Here is an 18,182-nt window from a genome sequence, read left to right on the forward strand (position 1 = left end):
GAGGAATGGCACCCCCAAAAACGCCTCATTACTCTTTTGTCAGTGCACCTTTTCAGCCTATTTCCTCTTCCTTGCTTCCCCTTTTTGCACACGTTAGTCAGCTTCCCTACAACCCTGTCTACTACTCCACAATCCTTTTCATTCAAGAAGGTTCAAAGATACGGGCTGTCGCTTTTTGTTTGTTTTAGTGACTGAACACAATCACCAGACACCATTTCCCCAGTCCCAGCTTTCCTTTTTGAAAATCGCTCATATCAGGTGTACATAAATGTGTCCACTTCGAGTTAACCAAGACTACAACACCGAGAATGCATTTGTTTCGTTTGTTAAATTAAATTGCATGGTTGGGAGTGAGACTTGTGCCCCTGTTACATGGAGTCATTTGGTCATCGTAGTTTGTACTGTTCCCCATTCCTGTTGACCTTTCAGAGACCTATGGTAAAAATCTTCCTGTGTATCTGCACCTGGGTAGTGTTCCCAGTAGTGCATATAATTACCGCACTGTAATTTCCGCCCGAGTTACACACACTCTTCATAACCTGACCACAAACAAAGAGGGGGAGGGCAGGGAGGGGGCAAGCAATTAGCCTCATATTCAGAATTCCTTTCATGAATTAAAAATTCTATTTACTTTTTGGTTAAGTTGAATCTGTACCTCTGCTATCGTTTCAATGCATCTTTGCTAACCCACTGCTCCTTATGCCCTTTTAAATGGGTTCCTTTGTATTGTGCTTAGTGTTTTTTTTTTTAGTTTGTTAAACTTTAATTCGATCCAGAATAGATCATAAAAGTCATAGCAATAATTTACAACATATAACACTTCATGCATAAAAAAGAAACTAACTTAATTAATGAAATACAACATCACATACTCGATTGAAACAAGTGAAAAAAAAGAAATTAATTTGAAACCCAGTTCAAATTGTGCTTTGTTATGCTATTGCATTACTTGAATGATTATAGTGTATTTCACAAAGCAATTCATTTTCCTGCTCGTAAACGCAAACATGTGGCTCTTTAAAATACAGCGCTATAGTCCCCAGTTGACCTGAAATTCCCAGCATGCCCCTGGGCGTACGTGGGGAACAGGGAGATGATGCGCCCGCCCCTGCCCAGCCCTGGGCCCACCGGCTCTGAACGGGGGGCAGGAGGGCCCAGAGGCACCTCTCCCCCTGTGCAGCTTGGAGATGTTTGCCCGATGCACTTTGGTAAACACGGATTCAAACCCCTGCACAATGGCGCTATAGTCACTAGTCCTGGGAATTCACATGCGGTGTTACTAGCCATATAGTCTGTAAATTACAGAATCACATGTTCAAGTGTTGTGTTGCTTTTACATGACAAGCGCAGTCTAGCATGGCCCATTACTGCCACGTCACCATACACCTGGTATATGGTTGCAATAAGAAAGGTACACGCTGATATGTGCAGTTGCTGCCATCATTTTGCAAATGCAGCCTCGTGTCGAGTAAAAGCAGAGCTTGAGGGTTCTGTAATACGCACGCACCCGCCATATGAGCGGAGTCGCCTGAAACCATTTCGGCTGAAGCTCTGCAGCGAGAGAAACTGGAAGCTGAAGAAAAGTAACAGAGTGTGCGGCTACTGCACCCTTCACACACTGTCACAGCATGAGGAGTCAGGCTGCTTTCTTCCAGTGAGAATGTTAAGGGTGCGCTTCTTTACTGACCTCGTCTGCTTCAAAGCACAGAGATATGATACATTAAGCAGGCGCTCCCCTCTGCAGCTGTGAGATTATCAAGCCGGTCAAGTGGCACAGCGAGTAGAGCGCTCGCTTTGACATCGGTGCAGAGCCTGCTAACGCAGGTTCGAATCCCGGCGGGGCCAAACTCAGCCTTTCATCCTTCTGAGGTCAATAAATACCACACACCATGGGTAATAATAAGCAGCGCTCAGATACCCGAGGGTTCGTAGCTCTGTATAAATGCGAAATTATTATTATTATTATTATTTATCTATACGCTAACGAAGCCCGCGACCTTCACGCGGAAGGAAGCTCAAATGCACGCATTCAATCTGGAACGTTGAGCCCCCCGCGCTCACTGACGCCGTGGAATGTTCTGGCAGGCCGTGTATTTTCCACAATACGATCTAAAACCTATAAAAGAGTGTTGGGATGGGATGCACTAGGAATGCTCAGCTCCGAATCTCTCAGACCTGCAGTGCCGATGCTAGTGAATAAAGGGTTTCTAACATGTAATGGTCCCTCCAATAGCACATTGGGACCTTAACTATGGTGAAAAGCGCTATAAAAAATGAATGAATAAATGCTAGTTAATTTCTCATTGGGTGGACATCTCTCGAGTCTAGGGCTCATCTCCCACATGGGGGCAGCCGGCACAACAAAAGATCGAATGCCAACAGGGCAAACTCAACCGGTCATCCAGGGACATTAAGACTGAATGCCCATATCTTCTCCATCTCTGTTAAAGCTCCCCTAGAGGTCATCACTGCGGCACTATATGGGGTGGAGTTACGGGGGTTCGCTCCTTGACTCAAGCAGGTTTGTGATGTGGAAGTCTTCTTGAGATGCCTTCTGAGCTTAGGTTCAGGCACCCCAGTTCCTCCTTGAAGACGGAGCTGGGGATCCCGCTGGGGTCCGAGGAGGACCTTCTGGAACCCTTTTGGATTGGATTAGACAGTGACTTGAGCCTAGTGATTCAGTTTGAGGAGCTCGAACTGTTCAGGGTGCTCAGTCACTCGCTTGGATGAGGCATATTAGTGTCTGGAGTTAGTGTCTGGATGTGGGCCACTTGTAGGGTCGCCCAGAGAGAAGGACTCATTGGAAAGAGGCTTTTTGGCACCACTGCAGGGATCAGTCGCGGAAGGCGAGTAGCTACATTACCCAGAAGCAGCTTCAGGGAACTGGCTTATTTTGGCCCTGGGTGTCATTCCACGCTGCAATCCTCTTAGCAACTATTACATTGCATTTGAGTGAAGACAGCTGTGACCACCTGAGCAGCAAAACCACAGCCCAATGTTTTTTCTTCGGCCCAATGTATGTGCCACTACAGTGGCGTGTGTCTTGTGAGATCACATCTATGTTGTCCCTTTCAGCTATCTGCACAGTTTTTATACATACCTTTATGTGTTAATATTTTCTCTATTTTGGATATGTTGTGTTGATTGTAATTGTAACGCTGTGATATAAACAATACATTATTATTAGTATTACTGCTGCTGTTGCTACTTGTCCGGTATATATTCACCATGTGTATATTTCAGCCTCGCATGTCCATCTAATGCTATGAATTGTATAGTGGCAATTAGGTTGCCTGGGAATTCGGACTTCACTCTGAACGCTGCAGAATTGCTTTGGCAGACTGGTGACCAGTACTGTAACTTATTGAGTGACCTACATAATCGATATCACAATGCAACTTAAAAATGCAATTATGATTTGGCAGCTGCTCATTAACCTCTGAAAACCTAGAAGGGCTGGGGCAGACAGGGTCTCCTAACATGGGCTAAACTCTGCTTCGGCAATGCATTGCATACGATGTTGCACTTATTTATTTGCATTTTTAAAAAGCCCGGGGGCATCGAGGCGCTGTTCCCTGAATATGTCTTAGTGCGTATTTATAACGCGCTTAGTACCCAGAGATTCCTAAGTGCCGACCCTGGGGATCGAACCTGTGTTGCTTCGTGTCGTCTTGTTTCCAAGGCGAGCGTGGTGACCCTGAGCTATCCTCCTTTCGTCTGTGATGGTAGCATTTCAGTATTTGACGATGCAGTGGGCATCTGGATTTATAGGGTCATAGCTATACCTTCTATATGCCGTTGTATGTGGCATAGTAGATCAGTGCAGGGCATGTGAGGCTTCACTGAACATATGATGGAGTCCTTGGACATGTGAACCTTTTCCTGTACCTGGCAAATGGGGCTTTACATGACATTAGATTCAGCTCTCGACTCCCCCATCTGATGCCACACTTGGCATATTCCGGCAGCACCTGGACATGTGAGGTTGCACCTATTCTGTCAAGTATGAAAGTGTATGCATAAATATATATACACTCATGACAGCTTGGCAGTGCACCAGTCCTCCCCTGCAGTAGTGGGCATGGGCAAACGGGTGCTGGTGTGTCTGTGTGGTGAATTAGAGGGTGGAACTTAGCATTATGGACACATTTCGGCTGGAGATAAACTCCAAGCGTTTGGCCTCGAAAGCAAATGAGGTTTGGCTCTGGTTGCAATTCCGGCTGGGGCTCGCTGGCAGTAGTTCCTGGCAGCCTGTGTCAGCCAGCAGCATGTCAGCCAATGCACAGGGCTGGTACCTGCTTTGATAACAGATGTCCGCAGGTTCTGCCCTCACACCTTTGACCACCTAGCAGTGCACAGAGGCAGGGCTCCCCTCCCTGTGCTCTGATGCACTGTCTACACTGCCTGTGGAGTGGACCCTCAGTAAAATGCATATACCACCACTTCAAGGTGTTGTAATGCTGGCTGTGCCAATGTACGCCAGTATTGCCATATTCTAATTCATGTCATGTTTTAAACTTCAAAGGTACAGTGCTAAAATTATTTCCTTGTACTCTGCCTTTTCAGGTTCACAATCCACAAAAAGAGGATGCCACAAGCCAGCGGTTTTCAAGTCTATCTGAATGAAATGCTCTGAATGAAAGGCTCTGCTCCTGGTAAGTTAAGTTTTAGCAAAGAAAAAAAAGCCAATCAATACATGATCTCACAATGAGGCGTTCATATGAAAGTGGAGCTGCCAAAAGGAAAAAAGTAGAAAGAAAAGAGAAGCATGGTAATCAACAAAAACTGTCTTCCTTTTTCTCTGCAACTAACACACAGGGATTTGCCTCAACTCCACATTACCTCAAAAAGCGGGTATGTGTCCTTTCTGTTACCAAAAAGTACTATAACACACAAAACAGACTAAGGAACAGAAAAGCTTCACCAGAGCTATTTATTGTATTGTGCAATTAATGCAACCCTAACTCTTTCCCTGCCCAATTGTTTTTATATGCGAGGAACAGCACGTTCGGTTTCTGTGGTATTGCCACTTTCAAATAGTAGAGTTGGAAAGCCTGAAATGGTGTCCTGAAGATCAACCAGACACACCTCACGGAGGGCAATTAAATTGTCGAAGAGTGTGACGCCGAGTCCCACGTGACCTGTCTGTTTCATCCAAGGGTACAGCCGGGAAATGTTTTCTTCCGTAACTGTCTTGGTTTTAATTGTTTGGATTAACGAAATTTGGATGTATAAAATTTATTGTGGCAGTTCACTGTGAATATGGTTTTTCATGTTTGTAATATAGGGTATGAATAGTCCCCATGCAAATTCTGCCGACAGTCGGCATATTAGCATTCATTTAGGGTTAGTAACATCAAGCAGGGGTAGCTTAGTGCACTCCCTGCAGGGAAAGAGTTAGGGTTGCATTAATTGCACAATACAATAAATAGCTCTGGTGAAGCTTTTCTGTTCCTTAGTCTGTTTTGTGTGTTATATTATATTCCTTTTTCTCTGTACAGCCAAAACCATCTAGTAGTGATACTTCTATTGAGGAGCAACCACAAAGCAAAAGTGCGCACACTGAGGCTCATGCTGAGTCCATAGAAGAGTCCACTGAGGGGTTATTTGCTGCTCCCACTTCACCTAGCAGTGGACATCTACAAATAGTGGCTAAGCAACATTCCCCTGCACCAGGAGGAGATGACAACAACCAGCCTGCAGAAATATTGGAAACTGCATCAGTGAGCAGTAGTGGTCATCTACAAATAGTGGCTGAGCAGCATTCCCCTGCACCAGGAGGAGAAGAAGATGACAACCAGCCTGCAGAAATATTGGAAACTGCATCAGTGAGCGTCACATGTTCTTCCACAGATCCCGCACTATGGGATCCTATCACAAATGAATTGCGGTACTATTGGATTAAAAAAGGTTCGGCAGCCTGTCAAAACCTCAACAGCAATTTTTCCAAGTCAACCCGTGTTTATGTACTTGGTGACAAAAGAATAAAAAGATGCTTAACACAAGCATTATTTAAGCGAAAAATGCGGAATGGCGAACTTGTAAACCGCAAATGGTTGCTATACTCCCCATCACAAGGTTCAGTTTACTGCTTTGTCTGCCGTTTGTTTTCTAGTACTGATTCCGCATTCAGTACAACTGGTTTTAATGACTGGAAGCATGCATCTTCCCGCATTCATGAACATGCTCCTGAACATGAAAGGTGCAATGTAATACTTTGGAAACGTCAAAAGGAAACTGGCCGCATTGACTCAGCATTAGCTGAACAGTTAAAACATGGACTACTGGCAGGATGTGCTTAAAAGAGTTGTAGCAGTTGTAAAGTTCATGTCATCGCGGGGTCTAGCATTCCGAGGAGAAAATCAGATTATAGGATCACAGCACAATGGAAATTATTTAGGGATTTTGGAGCTGATCAGCCAATTTGATCCCTTCCTGGACGAACACATCAAAAAATATGGAAATGCTGGTAAGGGAAATCCATCCTATCTGTCAGCAAATATTTGTGAAGAATTCATCACACTGATGAGCAAAAAGGTTTTCTCTGCTATTATTTCAGAACTGAGAGAAGCAAAGTATTATTCACTTAGCGTCGACTCCACTCCAGATGTGTGTCACATTGACCAGTTGACTTTTACGGTGCAATATGTAAAGGATGATGCTCCAAAGGAGAGATTTCTGGAGTTTCTCCCAATTCATGGCCATGGAGCAGAGTACCTTGCAGATGTTGTCGTCCAGTTCTTGAAAGGGGCAGGGATCCCCATATCAGATTTCCGTGGCCAATCATACGATAATGCATCCAATATGGCAGGACAGTACTCAGGCTTGCAGGCAAGGATAAAAGAGATCAACAAATTTGCTGTTTATGTTCCCTGTGCAGGACATTCCTTGAATCTAGTTGGTGTCAAGGCTGCTGAGTGCAACATGCAGGTAGTATCTTATTTTGACTTTGTTCAACATTTGTACACATTTTTCTCTGCTTCTACTCTTCGCTGGAATGTGTTGGTGTCTTCTGTAGGTCCAGCTCACAAGATTGTGAAGCGCTTGTCTGACACTAGATGGTCAGCTCATGCAGATGCAGTTAATGCTCTGTGTGATGGCTATGAAAGAATTCAAGCTGCTCTTGATTCACTGAGTAGTGATAACACACAAACAAAAGACACCGCACACGATGCACTAAGTCTTCTTAAAAAAATGGAGAAGCTGGAAACCATTTTTCTAACCATTGTTTGGAATGACATTCTGTTACGTTTCAATGAAACAAGCAAAACTGTTCAGAAAGAAGATATCGACCTCTCTGTTGCAGTTAATATCATCCAGTCATTGAAGTTGTATGTACAAGAAATAAGAGACAAATTTAATGAATATGAAGTCAAGGCAAAGGCAAAAGCGCCAGAGGCAGATTACAGTGACCAAGGTAAACGTGTGAAACAGCGAAGCTCTCATCTAACTGGCTTTGAAGGAGCTGCTAGTGACACGGTCCTTCAAGGACGGCAGAAGTTTCACATAGAAACATACTTGCCAATCATGGACTCAATAATTAATGGGTTAACAAGACGAGGTGACGAATACAAAGATATCAGCAATAGATTTGGATTCCTTGTGAACCTGAGAGACATGGATGGAAAAGAAATGAGTGAACATTGTATAAAGCTGGCCTCTTACTACCACCAAGATCTTGAGAAATCCAACCTAATTTCTGAATGCCAACAATTTAAGCATTATACATTTGAAAAGAAAGAAACCATGTCACTTTCGTGTATTTACAAGATAATAAACAATGATAAGCTTGGCCCTGCATTTCCAAATCTAGAAATTGCATTAAGAATATTCCTCTCTATGATGGTGACAAATTGCAGTGGGGAGCGTTCATTTTCAAAATTGAAGTTGATAAAAAGTGAGATACGAAATCGTATGCTTCAAGCCAGGCTGAATTCTTTGGCTCTGTTAAGCATTGAATCTGAAATGGTTCAAGAGATAGAATTTTCAGACATAATTAAGGATTTTGCAATACGCAAATCTAGAAGGAAACACATAGTTTAATGTGGGTGGTGTAGAAAGCATATCCTCACTGTCATCTCATTCTTTCTAGGATTACTTGAATTTGTTTGCTGTGCGGGCATGAACTGAAATGCCAAGTGAATTTTGATGTTTTGTTACATGCTTTTGTCATGCTTTTGTCATTTCTGTACTGCCTTATTTATTTCATGTTTTTCCAAGTGCTTTGGACACATTCATACAGGCAAAAAAGTTCATGTTGAACTGTTAGGTTTTCATTTTGTTTAATAAATGCTTGCTTAAAATCCTTTTCCTTTATTTTCTTACAAAATATATTATTCGAAAGAAAAACAAAGTGAAATGTCCTTAATATAGCATCCTATTGGGGAAACAGATCACAGATGTATAATGTTTATATTTTATTAACAACTAGATAATCCATTTAAAGCTTAGATGAGTATCTGTTGAATTAGACTCGAGATATGGAGGGTGCATGGGTGTCGTGTCGCGGGGGCGACATGGGTTTGGAGGGGGGTGGGAGTAGGACATGGGTTTTGGGGGGCAACATCGGTTTCGGGGGGGTGGAGGGGGCCCCCCAAGGCTGTCTGTGCCCCGGGCCCCCAAAACTGTTAAGATGGCCCTGCCTAATGGAACTGTTTCCATCTACGGAGAATACAGCTTCGAAGATAATTTTTTCCGAAATTATTCAAAGAAAAATATGGAGATGTCCAGACTTGTTTTGCCCACAAGTCTTAGTTACTTACCTGCAACTGTATTTCTCCAGCATTGGTATCTTTCATAGATCCACATGCTTGAATATTCCCTGTTGTCAGACTGGGAATCCTCTGTGATAAAATAAATTATTAATTTATTTTTTTAATATACACACATTGTTACATAGCAATGCATGTACATAGCCCATTATGGCCTATGAGCCATTCTATTGTGTAGTCCCTCCACCTCACTTTGGTCCTTTATGGCCCCAACCAATGAGTTGGCAGGGCTTAAGCTCTGCCCCCGGCAGCCATCTTCAGATTTTGAACCATAGAAACTACAGTATGATGGACGCTGAGCATAGGAGCAGCCTCTCAGGGGAGGCAGGCGGGCGTATGTGAATCTATGAAAGATACCAATGCTGGAGAAATACAGTTACAGGTAAGTAACTAAGACTTCTCCAAGATTGGATCTTTCATAGATTCAGATGCTTGAATAGAATTCCAAGCAGTTAAACATGCTACCATCATATACATATATGCATAAATACAGAAAACATTTCTGATCAAACCTTTACCAAGCAGCAACACAACGGTTACATACTTCGGGAAAGGTGGGAAAAGGAGGATGGTCCTGCTTTATGCAAAGAGATGCTGGAGCCCTGCCTGTCCAACTGCAGTTTCTTTGTTGCTATCTTCAGCCAGGCAGTAGTGTTTCGCGAACGTGTGCAGAGTGCTCCACGTGGCGGCTCTGCATATGTCCTTCAAGGCAACCCCTGCGTGGAATGCCGTTGACGCCGCCCTCCCTCCGGTGGAGTGCGCTGATGGCGGTCTAGTTAGAGGGGCGCCTTTCATCTGCTGGCAGTGGGTGATGCAGGACGACACCCAGCGTGCCAGACTTTGTTTAGAGATATGTTGTCCCTTGGTACGGCCAGAGAAACCAATGAACAGTCGGTTTGAGGAACGGAACTCCTTAGTTCTCTGCAAGTAAAATTTCAAAACTCTTGCAACGTCTAGAGAATGTAATGCTCTTTCCGTTTCAGAAGCCTGATTCTGGAAAAAGGTTGGTAAAACAATGCGCTCAGTGAGTGTCATCTCCAACAGCACCTTGGGAAGGAACTTAGGATGTGGTCTTGAGATGACGCAGTCCTTCTGGAACAAAGTAAACAGAGGTTCAGACGACAAAGCTTGTAACTCACTGATCCTTCTGGCTGATGTGATGGGTATCAAAAAGGCTGTTTTCCAAGACAAGAACTTCATGTCGCATCTGTTTATGGGTTCGAAGGGAGGTTCCACGAGGGCTGTCAAGACGGTGTTCAGGCTCCAGTTCGAGACTGGCGTGGGTGTAAGAGGATAAGTACGCATCAGCCCTTTCAAAAAGATTTTAACTTCCGGTAAAGAGCAAGGATTGCAACTCCGGAGTTGTTGTGTACGCGGCTATGGCTGACAGATGGACCTTGATGGAGGACAAAGAAAGCCCTGTCTTAGCTAGACACAATAAGTAGGCTAGAACTTGGTCAACCGAAACGGTGAGAGGATCGATGGCCGATCTCTCGCACCATTTTGAAAAACGAGTCCACTTCCTGGTGTAGGTGACTTGTGTCGACGGTGCTCTCGGGGCCCTGATGATAGCCCAACATTCTGATGGTAGCTTGAGATTCATCAGCTTATGCTGCTCAAGAACCATGCCTTGAGAGATAGGCTCCGCAGGTCGTGGTGGAGGACCTTGCAGTTCTGTTGCATCAACAGATATTGATGTGCCTTGAGGCGAATCGGGGGCTGTCGGGATAGATGCTTCGGAGTCAAGTACCAGACTTGTTGCACCCAATCCGGCGCAATTAGGATCATTGAACAATTCTGTTCCTTCAGTCTGCGTAGCACCCTCGCAATAAGGGGAATGGGGTGGAAAGGCATAGAGGAACTTTCCCGTCCAAGCCACTGAGAAAGCGTCTCCCAGTGATTGATACCTCGAGGCAAACCTTTAGCACTTCTTGTTGTCTTTGGTGGCAAAAAGGTCGATCTGCATATTGGCCCATAAGGCAAAAATCTGTTGAGTTTCCTTTTCCTCCAGCTCACACTCATGAGACGACGTGTATTCTCTGCTTAGTTTGTCCGCTAGGACATTGTCCACTCCCGGAAGATGCTCTGCTTTGATCTGCACTCCGTGGTGCAAGGCCCATGCCCATAGCTGTTGGGCTTCTTGTGACAGGATCTCTGACCTCGTGCCTCCCTGCTTGTTTGTGTAGTGCATGGAGTTTGTGTTGTCTGTCTGGAATGTAAGTACCTGTCCAGCTACCACAGGCAGGAAAGCCTTCAGCGCCCACCTTATGGCCCTGAGTTCTAACACATTGATGTGGAGTTGGGACTCTTGTGCCGACCAATTGCCCTTGGTTTGGAGGTCCGCAAGGTGAGCGCCCCAGCCTGATAATGACCCGTCCGTCCTCAGCAGAAGAGTTGATGTCAGTGCTTGAAACAGCATCCCTTGTAGAAGATTCTGCTGAACATTCCACCATCGAAGGGACTTGTGTAACGTTGATGGAATCTGGACGACGTCCTCCCAACATCCGAGAGCTTGTTTCCATTGGTGGTCCAGGGCCTCCTGAACCGGTCTCATGCGAAGCCTGCAATTTGGTATGAGGAATATGCACGCCGAGATAATGCCCAGAAGGGATTTGTAAGAGCATACCGATGTTGTCTCTCTCTTCAGGAAGCACGAGGTTGAGCGTAGAATCGCTGCAACCCTTTCTGCTGATGGTCTCACCCTGGGAATGCTGATATCAAACTCGGCTCCCAGGAAGAGACCTGTCTTGCTGGGGACTGGGCAGGACTTTGTGTTGTTTGTGGAGAAACCTAACTCTTTTAGGAGGTTGATAATCCTTAAAACTGCTGAGCGAGCCCTAGCGGCAGAACCTGCTTTTATCAATGAGTCGTCCAAGTATGGGAAGACTTCCGTTCCTGTCCTCCTGAGTTTTGCAGCTACTGGTGCCAAGCATTTCGTGAAAACTCTCAGTGCCAATTTCAGCCCGAACGAGAGCACTCGAAACTGAAAATGAAGCTCTCCCACCGTGAACCTGAGGAACTGTCTGTGAGCTGGATGGATCGGTATATGGAAGTATGCGTCCTCCAAGTCTAAAGTGGCCAAGAAGTCGTGCTTGTTTAACCAAGGAAGCACTCCTTGTAATGCTACCATCTTGAATGTTATGCGTTTGATATATTTGTTGAGTGCCCTTAGGTCCAAGATGGGTTTCCATTGACCGTTTTTCTTTTTGATGAGGAAGAAGCAGGAGTAGAAACCTTTCCCATTCTGGGGGTACGGCACTGGCTCTACCACTGCTTTCTGGAGCAGTTTTTACACTTCGGACATGACCTGCCTTAACATATGCACCCTGCGTGAAGTTGGAGGCAAGGAAGGAGGTTGGTCTAGAAATTCTAAGGTGTGACCCTCTCGGATCACCTGCAACACCCATTTGTCCGATGTGATTGACTGCTAGCGTTGGAAGAACTGGCTTACCCTTCCCCCCACCGGGGTGTGACATTGAGGGGAAAGAATCAGATAGTCAGTTTTGTTTGCTTTTTTACTTCCCTTGGGTGGAACCACACCTGCCTCTATGGGCGTATCTGTTGGAGGATTGATACTTGTTCTCTTGGTACGTGCTACCTTGCGCCTTCTGACCATAAGGGAAGCGGCCGTACCCTCTGTACTTAGAAGATGAGCCTCTAAAGGGGCGAAAATATCGACGGTCCTCATCCTTTAAAGAACTGATGGCTCAGGCTGTGTCAGTGTCTGATTTGATTCCCTTCAGGTGGTCGTCTATTTTCTTTCCGAAGAGGTCTTGTCCATTAAAGGGCATGTCCAATATCTGCGCTTGGACTTCCGGCCTGAAATTAGTAGCTTTCATCCAGGCCTGTCTTCTGAGTACTGTGCCATGTACCATCTGTCTGAAGCCTGATTCGGCCACATCAACCGCGCGTCGATCATATGATCCGAGGTTGCTTCACCATCGGCGATTACCGATCTAGCCTCTTCCTGGAGCTCTGGTGGTAACTGCTTAGCCAATTTGGACATGCAGAGCCAAAGCTCGTGATCAAACCTTGCAGTCATGGCCAGCGCATTACCCGCTCTGATGGTAACCGACAACGAAGCCGATACCGATACCTTCCTGCGCATGGCTTCTAGCTTCTGCCCTTCCTGGTCCAGTGGTGCCGACAGCGGCGAAGCAGGATTAGCAAGCTTCTTCCTAGCTGCAACTGTGATAACCGAGTCCGGTTTTGTATGACCTCTCAAACAAAGCAGTGCAGACTCGGGTGCTTTATATTTCTTCTCTGGTCTGGACACCAGAGCCGGAGTAGACAAGGGCGTAGACAGGATCTTGGATCCGGACTCCCAGATGGTGTCGAAGGAGAGGGATGGTGGTCACCGTTCTCCTGCGTTTGTCCCTGTGCTCATAAAGCACCAATTTATTTTCCTCTGATGTAACCTGAATTTTGAACAATTCTGCAGCCTTGCCTATTATGGTGTGGAAAGAAACCAGATCATCCGGAGGCGAAGCATTGCCAGGGAATCTCTCTTCCTGGGCTTCTCGACAATGTAGTCATCCCACTCACTGGCTGTGTCAGGCTCCTGTGTAATCTCGCCTTCTTCTGGATCAGAGAATTCTCTAAAAGGATCCTCCTGCCAATCTGAGACTGAAACGGAGGACGGCAGCATTGTTCAATCCCTATCCGGAGATCAAGGTCTATGCGATGATGGTGGTGATGGGACCCTTGTCGGTGAAGCACTGCGAGTCCTGCTCCTAGACCTTTGAGCATGCTCAGGTGATTGTGCTCTCTTTTGAGGTGAACTTCTTGATGTGCCTGGAATTGGAGACACGTCTCTCCGACGGGTTTCCGGTTCTAAAGGGATCAGCCGGCGTGCTCTTCTCCCTTTGATGCCTGTAAATCTCATCCATGATCCTCTGTACGGACAACATCAGTATTGGGTCATGAGGATAGTTGGCCTCTTCCGTAGACGGCTGCCAAGGGGGACTGTGTTGCTTAGGGGAAGGACAAGGTTGTTCTTCCACCACTTCTGCATCTGAAGATTCCTCCTGGAGAATCACATCAGGAAGTTCTGCCATGTCCCGCAAAGGAGAAACTTGTGATACCATTGGTTCAGCAGCTTCAGCAGCCTCAAGGAAACTGTCCTCAATGACAGGTGTCACCCTGGCATGAGCGGAAGGCGCCTCAGGCTCCAATTCCTCCATATATGCAGGAATTTGTGGTGTCGCCGACGGTGTTGTGGTCGATGGTACCTTCGTCGACGAGTGTCCCCCCGACAGTAGTTCTGTCGATGATTGTGGTTTGGATGCTCGCTCTCCCGTCGACGAGTGTTTCATCGATGAATGTGGTTTGCCCATCGACGAGTGCTCCGTGGACGAGCATTTCATGGACGAGTGCCTCGTGGACGAATGGTGTGTTTCCTTCGTCGATGACTGCTTCGTGGACGATAAATCCGATTACTAGGCTCTTGCCGTAGACAAAGTCTTATGTGTAATCGTCGTCGATGTGGGTTTCGTCGACGGTCTGGCCGACGACGGGTCTTTACCCTTCCCATCGCTCGTGGACGGTTTCCCCGTCGACGACTGCCCTCCCCGGTTTTTTCCAAACTCTTCCTTACCTTTGGAGGTAGATTTTGCTGACGAATGTGACTTCTTCTGGCTTGAGGAGTCCAGTGGAGGCAGAAAGGGTATTAACTCCAGCTTCCTCTTGCTTTTGGCAGTGGGCGAGGAACTCCTTTCCACTGAAGAGGACCTTCTCTTCGAAGTTTGCCTCTCAGATAGAATGCTGGAGTGGACAGGAGCTGTTCTGACAGACTCTTCATCCGAGGATTGATCCCTGGCTTCCAGGTGTAAAAGAAGTCTTCTGTGCCTGTCCTGAAGAGTGTTCTTGGAAAAGGACTAGCAAATATGGCTTTCTGAATGTCATGCGGATACAAGCAGTAAATTCAATGTTCATGGAGGTCCTTCATGTAAACTAACTTCTTCTTGCATCTCGTGCAGTCCCTGAACAGGGAAGGCTTCTTGACAGCCTGAGATGCTGCCATTCTGAAGAGAAGGTTTACACAACGATTTTGGGTCAAAAACAACAAATATGTGTCCCAAAGATTATCTGAGACCAAAGCCCCTTAGCAGGGGAACAAAGTAGAATATATTTGAAAAATATATTCCACACAAAAAGTAGAAAAGAATTGAAGAGCTCAGAGAGCTTGAGGATTCTTTATGTCTGTTAGGCTGCAGTGAAAAATCTGAAGATGGCTGCCGGGGGTAGAGCTTAAGCCCTGCCACCTCATTGGTTGGGGCCATAAAGAACCAAAGTGAGGTGGAGGGACTACACAATAGAATGGCTCATAGGCCATAATGGGCTATGTACATGCATTGCTATGTAGCAATGTGTGTATATTAAAAAAAAATTAATAATTTATTTGATCACCGAGGATTCCCAGTCTGACGACGGGGAATATTCAAGCATCTGAATCTATGAAAGATCCAATGCTGGAGAAATGGAGAAAGATAGGCAGCATGTCAATAAAGGTGTATGTGCTTTCTAAATGGTTTAGGAATGGCATATTTTGACAATGAAAATATCAAGTTGGATGGTGTAAATATTTTTCAAACCAATGGAGTGCATTTGACTGATGTTGGTAATCAGATTTTTCTCTTGAATGCATTCAAGATGTTTGTGTGTACAAATTAAAAGGGAAGCTGTGGAGTATATAGTAAAACATTTGTTAGTAGTTGTAGGATATAAAAATGAGAAAAAAAACATTTGAAGCAGTTTCTGTAGTAGTTATAAAAACACACGAGTACAATTTAGCATGTGTTATTTTAGTAGATAAAAGCAAAATCACAGAAAAGGGGTGTTTTTAAACAAATTAAAAATAGAAATTTAAGAGCCACTGTAGAGGAGGAGGTACTTGTCTTCTCCCTAATCTTCGTCCCCTTGCCACCATCATATTGGGATGACAGACGAAGAGCCATGATGGGGAACCATGCCTGAATCTTTGCAAAATTCCTGTACCACATTGAGTATATGAGAGAAAAATAAAAAGATGCGAGAAGAAGGTGCATATGGATTTTCAAGAGAATCAAGCGTAGATAAAGGGGTAACATGGTTAGATCTAGAAGACCCTATAAGAATAACACCAGAACCAATACCATATACTTCAAGTACGATCGCACAGTACAGGGGATGCGTCCCCGCCATATGTGAGCAGATTGAGGGCCTTACCAGGGAGAAAACAAGCAGGCGATCATCATGCTGCCTGGAGAACAAGGAGTGAGGGTAGGTATGACCAAGGACAAGGGGTTTGACAGTTCCCACTATTTGAGAAAGGACGGGGTCAACCACAATATATACCATGGCCACAGATGGATAAGGACAAGTTAAAATGCACACTGCCGAGTTTAACTTCCGGTGCAGGAAAATTGATTAAAGAATTAGAGAAAAGGACGTCAGGAATGACGTTAGCCATAGGCGACATTATAGGCCCATTATCTGCTATCCTAGGGGAGAGGGCTGATGACATTTGGAGAAGAGCAGGGTACCCAAAAGTAACTGCACAAAACAGTGCATGATGGAGTGCCATTCAATAATTGTAGAGCAGACATATGGCGAGTACCATATCCAGATGCATCAGATATTGGGGCGATAATGACTATGAAAATGGGGGAGGATGAAGACCCTATTGCTTTTATTCAGGATAGATGTAGTTCGGAGACTGACAAACCGTGGGATAAAACAGTAGCGTACCATTTATTATGACGGGGACTGCCAGAACCAGTACAGAGGCAGTTATAGAAACAGGTGGGCATGGAAGCAAAACCATGGGCAGAGATGCAATTGGTAATCGTGCGTTATTGCACAATGCTAAAAGAAAAAGATAAGAAGAAAGCTAAGGGTATAAAGTAAGAAGAGGCAAAGTTGGTGCAGAAGAAATTATCAAAGTTCACCTTAGAGAGAGCACTGTTGACAAGTAATGAGAGAAGCGCAGTGCAGGTGATGCAGCTCCCACAGCAAAATAATATAGCCAATGCCCAAGATTAGAGTGGGTATAGTTATATGCCAAGAGGCAGATGGAATGGACTTTGAGGAGGACGACGACGACGAGGAGGATTTGAAAACCCTCAAAGAAGGGAGGATTTAATGGCAGACTGCCCTTAACATGTTGGAATTGGGGAAAAATAGGACATATGGCTAGAACATGCAGAAGTAGAGAAGGCATGCAACAGAATTGGCAATCTCCAAGGGGGCGCAGGATATGCTCCACAATATAATACAGACTTACAAGGATATAATGCCCAAGATCACACACAATCAGGCATATGCACCACAACCAAAGCAGTTTCAGCAAGTGCCAATACAGACAATTGTCACAACCACAGCAATTCCAACAAGCACCAATACAGACACAGTCATTACAGGGGCAACAACAGCAAACACCTATGCAAATGCAACAGGCATCTTTTTGGGAGGGGGTAACCGCATCCACCCCAGGCGCTTTAAAGTAAGGCAAGATGCTTTCGAGGCACTGTAATGAACTAGGGGGTGGGAGTCAGTGAAAGGGACGCTTTCCAGTCCAGCAGGACCCCATTCTATCATCATCAATTATAGCATATTCATATGGTGTGGCCCAAGGTGCGGGCGGCAGCGCTATTTCACATACTTATTAATAATCCTAGGTAGAAGAGAAGGCTTGCGTGGTAAGCACGGTAAAGGTGGCAGTGCATGCACTAGGCCCAAATCCGCGAGGCAACGTAAATCTCCAGTCATTCCCAAACTCCCATGAGGACAGTTTGCACCCCACTCGCCACACTGGTTGTTCATTTTTCTTGGAAGTGTTGCAAAGGATGTGTCTTTCACCCAAGAGCAATGTGCCAAACAAGTCCGCGATCAGATGCCGGTGCCTTGTGTGCATGTTATCACACTTTGGCCAAAGCATGACCTGGATCATTCCCGAGTGACCACGAGTTATATCCCATATAACTGACTAAACACTAAGATCCACGAATTCCATGACACCAGGTGCCCTTTGACTAGGGGGATTAACAGGGTGTGTCGTTGAAGTGTCAGTCAAGTCATTTGTATTGCGAGGTGCTGCAAGGGATAAATTATAGTTCAAAAACAAGGGTGGAGACCTTGGAGTCGGATGGAACGGAGGGAGTGAGTGAAATGTGTATGTGAAGATTAGAGTGCCAGGGAACCTCCTGTGTGCCTGTCTTAAGGTCTGCCAAAGGCACGGTGTGAGTGATAAACAAGCTGCATAGTAGGCGTATAATTAATTTGTCGTCTGACCTTTGACGTGAGAAGAAGATAAGCGCCTCGCAGCCCCCACGTGATGAAGACAGATGGACTGGGGTGGGATCATAAACCTTACAAGATCGACTTGGGCCTTTCTTCCCTAGCGGGTTATATTCTCTCTGGTGTGAGCATACA

The sequence above is a fragment of the Ambystoma mexicanum genome, chromosome 1p, assembly GCF_040938575.1.
Source record: "Ambystoma mexicanum isolate Mex_15411 chromosome 1p, UKY_AmexF1_1, whole genome shotgun sequence".
NCBI classification, from domain to species: Eukaryota; Metazoa; Chordata; class Amphibia; order Caudata; family Ambystomatidae; genus Ambystoma; species Ambystoma mexicanum.